General features: G+C 44.9%; 1 long non-coding RNA gene across 1 annotated transcript; it reads right to left on the bottom strand.

Moving 5' to 3' along the window:
- Positions 1-220: 220 nt before the first annotated feature.
- On the bottom strand, positions 221-7,920 carry LOC116653139. Its single transcript, XR_004306531.1, has 2 exons — positions 7,827-7,920; positions 221-5,448 (listed from the first exon to the last, which is right to left on the bottom strand). It is a non-coding gene; the product is annotated as an uncharacterized LOC116653139 (long non-coding RNA).
- Between the last annotated feature and the right edge of the window lie 4,334 nt (positions 7,921-12,254).

The following is a 12,254-nucleotide window of genomic DNA, read 5'->3' as shown; positions in this document are numbered from 1 at the left end:
GCAGGAGCAGCCTGTCTACTTCATTGTTCCTTCCCAGTAGGCAATTGGGTAATTCTGGTGGGCTTTTTCTTCTGGGTTTATTGCTGTAGTACCGCTAGCTTTTGTCTCTAGTTCACAAGGGGTTGTGTGCCTTTTTTAGCATAAGAAAACCTTTAAACGGGAGCTTTTGCTATTGGGTCATTGTGGTGGTTATCTCTGCATCTTTTTGCCTCTCTCTACATTAAGACTTTTTTTTTTTTCCCCTCTCCTTTCCTGCAATAAGGAATTTTGATTAAGCATAGTTAGAAACTGGTTCAACTAGCTGCAATGGCTTTAACACACTTCGTCGATGTAACGTGGTTCTATATGCCCTGCTGCCTAAAACTGGCTTCTGAGGTGATGTATTAGAACCCTTAGAGGTGGTGGGGCTTCCATACTGTATTTCTCTAAGCGGGCATGTACACAGTTGCCACAAACCAGGGAACACCGGATATTCTGGCTAAAGTAAATTTGTGGCCTTAGATGTCTTTCTTTTTTTTTTTTACTTTGGAGGGAGGAGACAGGTTTGAGCCGTGTTGCTTTTCTGTTAAGGGATGGCTGGAGGTCAGTCCGACCAAAAATGCCTCTTTTTGTAGCTACGTTTTGGTACTGTGTTATCTCAGCACAGGGAGCAAGAATGTCGCGTTAGCTGTTCTGTAACTGTTGAGAAACTTATTTAGATGTGCTGAGAGGAGCCTCTGAACTTCTAAAGAGATTGAATACTTTCAGAAATGCTTGTGAAAACTGTAATTAAAGATATTAAAACTCCCCAAACGAAGTTTTAAAATGTTTTTAAGTGCTTGTATGTACATCAGAAGCACTTGTATTAAACTTTACAAGTATATTAACCTAGTGCCAAGTAGTTCTTGCGAATGAATATTTCAATGACCGGTGTTTATTGCAGCAAGCAGATGTTTATAAACAACCACTGGCGGTAGGTTATAAAGAATGAGCCGTGTTTGTTCTAGTTAAAAATAGCATTCAAAGAGGAGACATTGGTTGGTAAATATCCGCAACTCATTCTGATTTTTTGGATACTTTAGGTGGGATGGGGAAGGAAGTGAAAACCAATGACGAAAATGCTGTTTCCAGAAAGTACATTAAAGCTGAGTTGTACTGAAAACTAGCAGTTGTCACTAGTAATTATCAGCCATCTTCTCTGAGCAGAGTTGCCTGTATTTTCTTTCCCCCCAGCAAACCGGTAACTATCAGCACAATAAAATCTGCCTTACACAAAGCATAGCAAAAACTGCTCACATACGAATGCCGGTTAGATTTAGTTCTACTTGCTCTTCATGGAAATATTACATTGCTTCTTCCTTCGTTTTCCAAGCCTACCGTAACATTTAAACGTGAGGAAGCTAAGACCTGCTTTTGACTTCCAAACCTTGGAACGTACGAGATGTGCTTTCATACACTTGCCATTTGTCTACATCTTTACATGAATAATTGACCGCTGGAACGTGGAAATATTAAACTCCCTTGGATTCTTCAAAGTCGCTTTCTTTCTAAATGGAGCAGACAGCTTCCTTTTGGCCAAGGGAGCCAAACAGGCAGAGACCGTGTCTGCATTTCTTAAACAACAAGACAGATGCTACAGTATTGCTAGTAATGACCATTTAATTATAGGTGGGTGGGGTTTTTGCATCTATATTTACTCTTAACTTGAACAATATGGATTTGCAGGCATGCCGGCCATGCCTCAGTGCATGCACTCATGCAGTTAGTAGATTTTTGGGGACATGAATGTAAGGGGTGTTCTGAATTCCTCTAGTCTTCTGAGCATTTAATACATGAGATTTAAGAATGCTGCGCTTGCTTTAGAGTTCTGGTTTCTCATGTGACTGTCTCTGGGCTTTCTGGACAGCGTTGAGAATCATGTAAATAAACCAAAGAATGACTTAAAAAACATTTTTTTTAATTTTTTTTTTTTTTTTTTTTTTGAATGACAATCTGCCACCTGATCAGTTGTACAAATCCAGACCTGGACCCAAACCCCTTTTCTAAGCCACGTTCTCCCCTCTTCATCATTTGGTCAGGTACGTGCCTGTCATCTTGAATGAAGGCTTTGGAATTTGGCCCTTTCACAAGAGAACTTCACAGCACCGTTAGAAAGAAATGTCAGTTGATTATACGGTATCTTAGGATTTCATGAAGACCATGTATTTATTTGGGGTGGGGAGAGGAAAGACAAAGTGTATTAAATTACAGCTGTCCTGAATTCAGAAGAATGAATGCGATATCCACACGCTGAATGGGGTTGTTCCAGTTGGGCTCGGTGTTTGTGTATGTGTTAGCACACAGGAGCGTGTGTTTGTTCCCTTGTTCTCTCAGCTGACAGCTTCACTATTGAAGCACTATATGAAAGTGATCTGCTTTTAATGGTTTTTTGGTTTTGTGTGTGTTTTTTTTTAAAGACCAAATAACTTTGGTTATATCTGCAATGTGCTTCAGCTCCTATCAAATTAGACTAGAAGATGCTGCATCAGTTGTAAGTTTTTTTGGGACTATCCTATTTTTAATGTTAAGCCGCTTCAAACCCCTCCCGCAGTGTTCTAGGATGTTAAACCTATGTAACACAAATGGCTTTTTTATACAGCTCTGAACAGCATGTTAACACGCAGCGCTGGTTGAGACCATGAATGGAAATAAACATCTATTTAAATGGACAGGTCTTTGCAATATCAAAATAAAATCAGATTTTTTTTCGAAGTAGATGACGTTTGCTTTGTTTCCTTTGGGAAATCGCAGTTTTGTCAGGCTTTTTTCTAACATAACTTTCATCATGAAACTATCACCAGCTGCTTATGCTGAGGGAATGTGATGTGACAGAGTAACATGTTTCCTATTGATCGCTGTCACAGAGTGAGAAAAGCACCCCATCTCCATTCCCTAGCCAACATCTGCCTCCTCCTATCCAAGTTTAAATTAACGTGTATATATATATATGTGTGTGTGAGTATGTATATATATATTTATATTAATACGTAGCCTTGGAGAGGAATCTTGCCTAGTTCAAGCTATATGCCTGCTTGATTTCAGTGACCCTGGCTATGTGTGATAGCCACATAATGGCGTTCTGTTGTGGAAGAAATCCATTTATCTGGCTTTGAAGTGAGCTCATTCAGCTTCTACATCGTAGCACGTTTGTACCTGCTGTTCTGTATGGATATTGCCCAGGCACTGTGTCTCCAGCAGACAATGACTTTGGTTTTCATACAGTAACCCAACGTGTAGTTTGGCTCTGGGTGGATCCGTCTTGAGGGCTAGGCCAGCTGTGTGCCATCTTAGATACAGGTTGCAGACAGGGTTTCAAGAGACAGGGGAAGAAAAGATCCCACCTACAATTCTGATTTCATTTGTAGGTGAGGAGAAAGCCAGGCTTTGCCTCTGTGCAGCCATGATAACACACGCTCCCCACTCTCCCTGCTTTGGCTTGGTTTGCCTGACATGGCTTGGCTTTTGTGGGGAAAGCTCAGCCACTGTCTGCTTGTCAGTGTTTTCAATAGTGAATTCCTCCCTACAGTTTATGCGCTGTCCTTTTGGGATAAGTCATTGTCATCACAGAGCTCAAGGGAAAAAAAAATACTGCTTTTTTGAGTAGGTGCTACTGTAGCCTCTCACCTCTGCTTCATTACAGTATTGAGATAGATAGGCTTTAAATAACATCCCACAGGTGGGTACCTTACCTTTCTTTAACCTGTTGTTGCATCCCGTTGTTCCCAACTAAGTGCACAAACCAAGGTCATAACGCACATCTGCACATCCCCAACAGCTGGAGCAGGGCCTTCCTTGTGCCCACATGCAGGGTTCTGCTTTGGTGTTTTTGGTGCAAAGAGATGCTCAGGGCGGAGAGGAAGTGTAAGACTTTGCATCTTCGTTTGAAGGGGTTTTTCTGAAAGCAGTTCTTGATACTAAAGTCGAGGGAAACATGTTCTCTTCTAGGTGATGAATAAAGCACATCGTGCATCTCTAACAGCTTTAGGATGATGCTGAGGGGCACCTTCTAACTGCAGAACTTGTGCTCCTTCTCGTAACTTAAAAAAAACTGAGGTACAGCAATTAAATTGTAGCTGCAGGAATAATGATAGATACCAGCCCATTGCCTACACCTTTACATCACCGCACCCATCTCCCATCTGGTTTTTGTTTGCCCTAAAGCTGAAGTGGTTTCAGGATCCTCTCGCATGCATGTTTGCGCTGCGTGCCCATTTTAAATCTCTCCAAGTATTTTAATGAATTAATTAATTGACAGTTGCTGACCTCAACACAAGTACATCCTGTAAGTCCTGACTTGCATCAGGCGCTTTCGTTAGCAGAGCAGCCCTTCTGGGGGCTGTTCCAAATCTGAACTTCACTGTTGTCCAATAAATTCCCATTCCGAATCACACAGTGTGAGCTTGACGTTGGCTTTCCTGCCAAAGCGCGAAGGACAAGGGTGGCATTAAAGACATGAGAAGCGATATTTTGGGGAGTGCCCAGCCACTCAGCTCCCTTGGAACATTCCAGTTTTGCCTTTTCCCACTGTAGTGTGTGTCAGCACTACTTCAAACTGCCCTTTGGCAAGTCTGCTAAAAGCTGAGGCGATTTATGCAAGCACCTGTAATGCTGGCAGATAGTAAGAAGGTCTTGTAAAAGGGGAGGGAGAGGCCAGGGCTCCCTATAGCACTGCTGGGTGACAGCCTGGAGCTGTAACTGGAAATACCTATGAAACAATCTCAGTGATGGAACCCGTGTGCTATATGAGAACAAAATGTTGTATGATCATTACCCATCATCTAATTATACAAGAACTTACAGCCCTGGAGGGTGAAAAACTAATTAAATTGGTGCCACTTTTTTAAAGGTAGCAAAGAAGTGAGGAATACTTGGGTGTTTGGTTTTTTTTGGCTCTTGCTCCACTTCTTCTGTTCCTTGAGAAGCGAATGAGGCAGTCAGGTGGGGATACAGCACTCTGAGTACTGATCCTCTTAATGCTGCAGGGGGTTGTTGAGGCAAGGAACTTGCTTTTAGGAGTGGGCTGCTTACTTGAATACAGCTCAGCTTTGGAACTGCAACTCAGCAACCTGTCCACTTTCCAAACAGTACTGAGCAGCTTCTACCTGACATTGAGGTGCTCGCTTTCATTCAGAGCCTTCGTTCCTTCCTCTTGGGATGCACACACTATTGCTTTACTTGTGAAATTGCCAACCACTCACAGCTTAAATCAGCGTCCCCAGACACAAGGAACACACCAGCCTCTTGAGAGCAGAGTGAGCCCCACTGACCTGCTGTTTTTTGTTGTTGCAGGGTGCAGACAGGTCTCATCGTCCTGGGGTTAAGCTCAGCAAGGCAGCACACCTCTCCTTGTGTCACAGCAGCAAAGGATGGCTGAGAATGAATGATTCCTCTGCTCGCACCAGCAAAACTAGTAGGCATTCCCAAAGCAAGCTGTGGGACATAAAACACAACTGTGTGATTGTGATGCACCTTATAGCTCAACAGCTCACATCAGGGATGGGACAGACTATTACAGAGCAATCACTTTGAAGAAGTACTGTCTAAACCCAGAGGCTGATTATCTTAACCAGAAGGGCATAATTGCCTATAAGAGACAGGAATGAAATTTCAATGAGCACAGTGACCCCCGGCTGTTTCTGGGGAGCAGCTGGTGTGCCAGCCACATTCTCACAGCAACACGGGTGCGTCCGTTTCCAGGTTGCTGGTGATTAGAGCTCTTAGCGAGATGACTTGTACACTCAAGCTGGCTTTCTCCAACTATCCCCAAATACACAGCGTACATTTCTGCTGTAAAAGTTGGGTAACTAACTTGGGAGGAAGATGGGTCCCTTATAAATCAGCATGCATGCTATTCTGGGAGGTTTGCTTAAGGAGTGGGGCAGAAGGAAATGGCTCTTGTTTTTTTTTCCCTCCCCCATCCCCCCAACACTGTAACACAGTTGTTGCTTTCAAGAATATGCACAGTCTGTTTTCTTCAGACTATTGGCTGGTCTGGTAAAATAATTAGCTGTTAGGCAGACAGAGAGAAAGGATCACATCTGCACAAGACAGGAAGACTGGGACAGTAGAAAGGGGAAAAAAAAAAACCAGCTTGAATCACAGCTGCCCACCATGCATAGTAACAGAGCTTGCCAAGAATATTCAAATTGATTTAGGGAGAAAAGCTGAGGAAACCGTTTAACCCCAGCCTGCTTGGATCCGTGACAGCATCTCTACAGAGCTCCCATGTTGGGCCAAAAGAAGGGTTTTCAAGCTGTGTGTTTCACCAGCCATCTTCCTCTGCTCCCCTTCCCCTCATGCAGCAGGAACACAACACACAGACTCACTGACAGGCGCGAGGCTGCGTGCTGTAGAGCAGCTTTCCACACGGAGAAAATTACCAAAGGTGGGAACATTTATTTCATATTGATGGGATTAAGTTGTAATTGGATCGTGTGATTTAAACCAAGATCCAGGCAAATGATTTGGGACTGAGTTCAGGCAGTCAGAACCTTCCTACTGCCTGCAGTGCATCCTGCATTAGGCCTCCCCTCATGAAAAGGACCCTGTAAATAGCACTGCAAAGGCCAGAGCTTCTTACTTAGGGCACACCTCTTCTGCTGCAGGCTGCTCATAGGTCGTGAGGATTGCACATCAAAAAAGAGGAGCAGTAATTTGTTCGGACACATGACTCACACAGTGAATTCCCTATTTAAATAAATCTATTATCCACTATCTATAAGGTGATGCTCACTTCATGATTAAGAATGGTTTGTTGGCAGTATGTGTCTCAGAACCCGCTGACCCAAAGACCATCTTCCTACAGCAGTCCCAACAATCTCTCTGGGACAAATCCACAAAAGGAGAAATGCAGAAATGCACAGAACCGTACCCAAAACAGAGGTGCCATCACAAGTGGTTTCAATACTTGATTTGGTGCCCAGTTTGAGAGCTGGACCTGTAACTGCCCCCTGAGCTGCAGGTGGGCTGTCATCGCCAGCTGAAGCAGCAAAACCCAACATTCAGCTCCCCCTCCAAATTCCACTTTAGCTGCAGCCTCATTAAGATCATTAAGAGATCTTGGGCACATGAGCTCTTTTCCAGTTGAACCTCTAGTTCTTTGTGTACCTAAATATCTGCTGTAAGGCAAGTGTGGGGCTGCTGAGACCCTGACAGCACTCAGCAGCTATGTGCTCCATCCGTGCTGAAACCACAACAGGCCTTGCCAGCAAGGCAACGCGCTCCCCATCGAGCTCGCCTGCAGAGCCAGGCTGCAAGATGTGTGCACAAGATGTTTGGGGATCGGGTCTCACACAAAAACAGCTGTGGGAGGAAATGGGCCCAGTAGTCAGACCACATTCACCATTAATATTCATTTATGCACAAATACACAATCACGGATGACTTCTAAAGGAATGGGTCTAAGTGACTCCAGGAAGAAACAGTGCTGGGCTCTGGACAAACAATTTAGAGGCCACTGAACGGAAACCCAAACCCTCTGTTCTGTGAGAAGGATCTCTCATCTTAAGGGAAGGAGACAACCCCTTATCACAGGATTAAGCACCACCGGGGCATCCAAAGGCCACAGCAGCACCCTCAGCCTCTCCCAGCTATCAGGTTTGCACAAGGCTGGGCAGTTCCTGGGGATCCCCTGCCCCCCATCTCACATGCATCAGCACAAAGCAGCCCCTCAGCACAAGCCGCTCCCCTACTATGTGTCCTTGCACAGACACAGGCCTCCAGCTGCTCTGCAGCTCCTCCAGGAGAGCAGTGATCACCCTCCCCTCCTGCAGCACAGGGCCCTAAGCACAGGTTAAGCATGAGCTTACCTTGCAGGAGGCTCAGATGCAGGAGTAATGCAGGCCAAATCTGCAGACAGGTGGATATCTTTTCCAAGGTTTGAGAAAGCATGCTTGTAGTTTAGATCTAAAAGGACAAAAATAGAGTCAGCATCAGAGCAGAGTTCATTACTCACTTTTCATTTTGAATTTTACTTGGGAGCACTGAAATCACATCCCTGAAGCAGGCAAGATCAAGCCCAGCAACATCCTGGAGAAAAAGACAAATCTAGAGCCCCAAACTTAAAGCAGCAAACCTACAGCTCATGGCAAGAGACAGAAGAGTACAGTAAATGCAACTCAGGAAAAGAAATATGAGGCAGAAAGAGGGGGAGCATAGGAAAACAGAGAGCTCATGGTAGGTGGAAGGACAGTGTTGAGCCACGTGGTTATGGCCTAATGATCGTGGTCACAGGGTCAAGACCACCATATCTGCTGACCACTGTATCTGCTGGCCCTCCCTGCGGAGCAGGTGCTCAAGCACAGCCTGAAGGTGCTCTTCAGCTGTGGGCTGCCCTCCCCTCGTCTGTGAGAAGTGGCAGCAATCAGCCTGCAGCCATGAAGCACTTTTATTTTACTACTTGTAGAGTGCAACCACTGCTCAACCCCAGCCAAACTCCTGAAGGAAAGAAGTCCTGGGCAGGGCAGGGTGTCCAGCAGTGCTCCAGGGAACTAAGGAAAACTTTATTTTGCTTGTCCCAGCATTGCAATTTTATTTAAAGTAATGGATGCATCGTGGCTTTCAGCACAATGGAAGCAGCTGTTTGAAGGGGAGCAGAGCACAGATGGAGGTCTGGGTTTCCCTCAAGGACATAGCTTAACTTGGACAAACAAAGCTGAAAAAGTGCACAAGAGGGAGGAGGGAGGAAAGCCTTTCTCCCCAAGGTCTGTTTGAGTTCTCATGCTGGAGAAGTTGTTAAAGGGTAGGGAGTATAAATCCACTAATGCCCAAAATCCATTTTTCTTCAAACCGAGTTCCTCTCTGAACCACTGGGAAGGAGAAAAGACACAAGACCAAATCCAAAACTCACACTGCTGCCTCCTCAGGCACCCCAGATAGATGGCTGCTCATCACCTTACACTGCTGGTCCATCTGCCTTCCGGGATCCGCATGCACAAGCAGACGCCTGCCAACTTCAAGGGAGATACATCCATGTGCAGGACGAAGCCTGGAAACCGCGAGTAGTTGCACTTTTACTGCCAGAAGCAACGTTTTAATCTAAGCATTGGCTCCCGACAGAGGCTGTATTCTGAGGCACTGCAACATCTTTCCTCCATCTGAATAATTGCGAGTGGCTGCCTTTAATCTGTTCTCAAGAATCGTTGGGTTTGATTTTTATTGGTTTTTTTTCCCCCTCCTTAAGTACAAAAGAAAATGTTTCTCTGTATACATTCATGGCAACAGAGCGACACAGAGACATAAACTAATGGAAGGTCCATATGCCGAGAGAATATCGTATGTAATGAGAACTGCTGCATTTTTGGTCGAATGTAATGGGACAGATACGCAGCAGCTGTGGGTTACTCAAGAAGCAGCTAATTTAGCAAGCTGAATTCAAGGATATTTCCCAGATCTCCCAAACAATGAATAGCAGTGTTGTTTAAGATTACCATTATGCCTTACATCCTCCTTTGACTGGAAGCAGGGGGAGGAAGCCTCTATCTGTACTTCTGGGGCAGAAGTACATGATTAGTGCCTAGCTATCATAGGAAGCCCCAGGGGAGCAAAGGGGTCTGGACTTGAAGGAAGGAAGGAAATGGTGTAGGATAAACAAAAAAGAGCCACAGGAAAGCAGAGATGGTCAAGACTCGGTGAAAAATAGAAACGAAAAATTCAAAAGGAAATGTTGAAGGGATCTATTTGAGTTCCAGCTAATATTAAACCTTAATATCAACCCCATTCTAAAACATCATCAGAAACTTAGCAGGTCCTTATTTCTATACATTTGACTTTGTTCTAAAGCAGTGTAGCATTTTAAACATGTAAAGTGTAAAATACTTAAGGCTTGCATACCCTTCAATTTCACTTTCCCATGGATTTTACATCCAGTCTCCCCCATTAAAAAATAATAACATAGGTAGATAAGCTGAACACAGTAAACACAGTATCAAGACTCCATTTTGTCACTCACCACTACAAACAGCAAAGAAATGGCACCAAAGTGACCTGTTCTCCCAAGGTATTTCATGTGCTAGCAGCACAAGCACCCCACAGCTGCCCCAGAGAACATCAAACTCAGTGCAGCTGCGGCTGCCCTGACCCCAAGTGCTGCCCAGCAGGCCCAGCTGTGCTGGATTGCATTGCAGCTGAGGCTAAGGGCCTCGCCTCCTCAAGGGAGAGGCACCAGGGGACTCGCACCAGGGTCTGCTAACACAAAGACAAGACAGATACTACCTGCTTCAAAAGAAAGAAAAAATAAAATGAAAATGGGACTAGTTCAAGCCGTTGTGGTTTTGTTTTGGTGGGAAAGGTCTGTGCAGTGACAATGCCAGTGCTGCCAGGAGCAAACGGTTGCAGTTTGTAGTCGCCCCTCTGCAGCTGGGAGGCAGTTGGGGATTGGGACAGGCTAATCTGGAATCTAAATTTGTTGCAGGTTTTTGCACATATAAACAGAAGTGGCCGGGCCACGCAGACAGTCTGGGGCCTTGTTACATCAGCTTGAGGATGGTTTGTGGAGCGGAGCACAAAACAATCATCCCTTTGGGAACAGAAAATAAAAGAGAAAAAAAACCCACAAGAACAACCCTCTTCCTCAACAAATGAAGCTGAAGAGATTTGGTGAAGGGTTTTCAGACACTGTAGCCTGGTAACTGAAAGGGTTAAGACAGATTGCGCTTCTCTGGTTCTCAGATCATGATGTTAGAATTTCCTCTTGCTGTGAAAATACCCAAAGGCTTTATAGCTGTGTAGAAGAAGGGCACTTGATTTCCACACAAACAGAACGAGCTTACACAAGGGAAGTACCAGGAAAATCCATATCTCCTCACTAAGCTCTCCTCACAGCTCCATGGATAGAGAGCAGAGCCATTCCCTCAAGCCTGGCTTTAGAAAGGCATTATAACAGTCTCCCAAAGGCTCAAACCAAAACTTCTGCTTAATTACATAGAGAAGATTTTGCTCCTGCTACTAACATAGGTGTTAAAAATCCAAATGGCTTATGTAACGTTGCATTGGGCTTCCAAAGAGATCTACAGTGGAATTCATTTGTAATCAGCAAGTAGGATTTCTGTGTAGGCTGTCTGGGGCCAAGGACTTTGCTCTCTGTCATGTCTCACTGACACACACAAGCAAAGGGTGTAATTCTGCTCCTGGAGTCACAGCTGGAGGAAGATAACAGAGCTCGAAGTTTTGGAACTACCTGAAATAAACACGCATTAAAAGAGATGTTTTTCTTTCTTAAATCCTTCTGAGCTGCTCCCTCATGTTTCAGGGCAAACAAATCCCACCTTGCTGTACCAGAAAGGCACTCTCACCCATTCCTTTGCATAAGGACAAAAGGAATAAGAGGAGCCTGAATTTACTCATGAGTCCATAGGAAACAGCTGTTGCTTTCAGCCCAGCCTCTCCTTTATCTCTGCTGTTGTTTATTCACATCCCAGCTCACAGCGGGCACTGTGAGTGGGTCAGGGCTCTGTGCTGCCAGCAGCTCTCTGTGGTTGATGGAAGCCATCTCTGTGCCAGAAGGATAGAGGAGCAGGCTTTCACATTGCTCAGTTCCCAGATGGTGACCTGGACAACCAATAGTGCAGACAGGAGCCAGGCTTTTGCCCCAGATTTTTGCAGAGGGAGGCAAACACTCAGCAAGTTAAGTGAAGGAAGGTAAATCCAGCAGGCTGAAAATAGCGTGTACCTTTTCACATCTCCTCCTTCTTCTCTGAGTCCATTGCTACCTCCTTTGCATCAGAGGGTGTTTACACTCCCCATCTTCTGTAACGATATAGTGAACAGGATTATGCTCAAAAATCTTCAAAGATTAATCTGCAAAGAGAGTGCTGCGGTGTCATGGCACGCAGAAGTGGTCCAGAGTCCAAATAGCCCATGGATAGTTCTGCAGAGAAGCAGGGAAGAGGTGCAAGGTAGTGACCCAGCAGGTATTTGCTAGATACCTGCTACCCAGCAGGGAGGAAGACAACAGAAATGAGCCTGGTGAGAAGAACAGGAAAATGGAAGGCAGGTCTCCCATGTCCTACTTCTAGCTGCCTTCATTTGTCTCTGTTTCCCAGCCAAAACGTGGGTGTAATTCTTTAGGCATAGCATAAAGCTGTAAAGACTCACAGTGGATAGGACATAGCAGGAGGGCAGTGTGATGTCAGCAAGAAGTGAGTTGTTTTCCCCAGCACTGAGAGAATTAGTGAGCTACAACTCCAGGGATGTCGGGACTTCTGTCCAAATTGGAAAGAGCATTTCAGCTCACCAGA

This window comes from Coturnix japonica, chromosome 3 (genome assembly GCF_001577835.2).
Source record: "Coturnix japonica isolate 7356 chromosome 3, Coturnix japonica 2.1, whole genome shotgun sequence".
NCBI lineage: Eukaryota > Metazoa > Chordata > Aves > Galliformes > Phasianidae > Coturnix > Coturnix japonica.
This window is presented reverse-complemented; position numbering and strand designations above follow the sequence as displayed.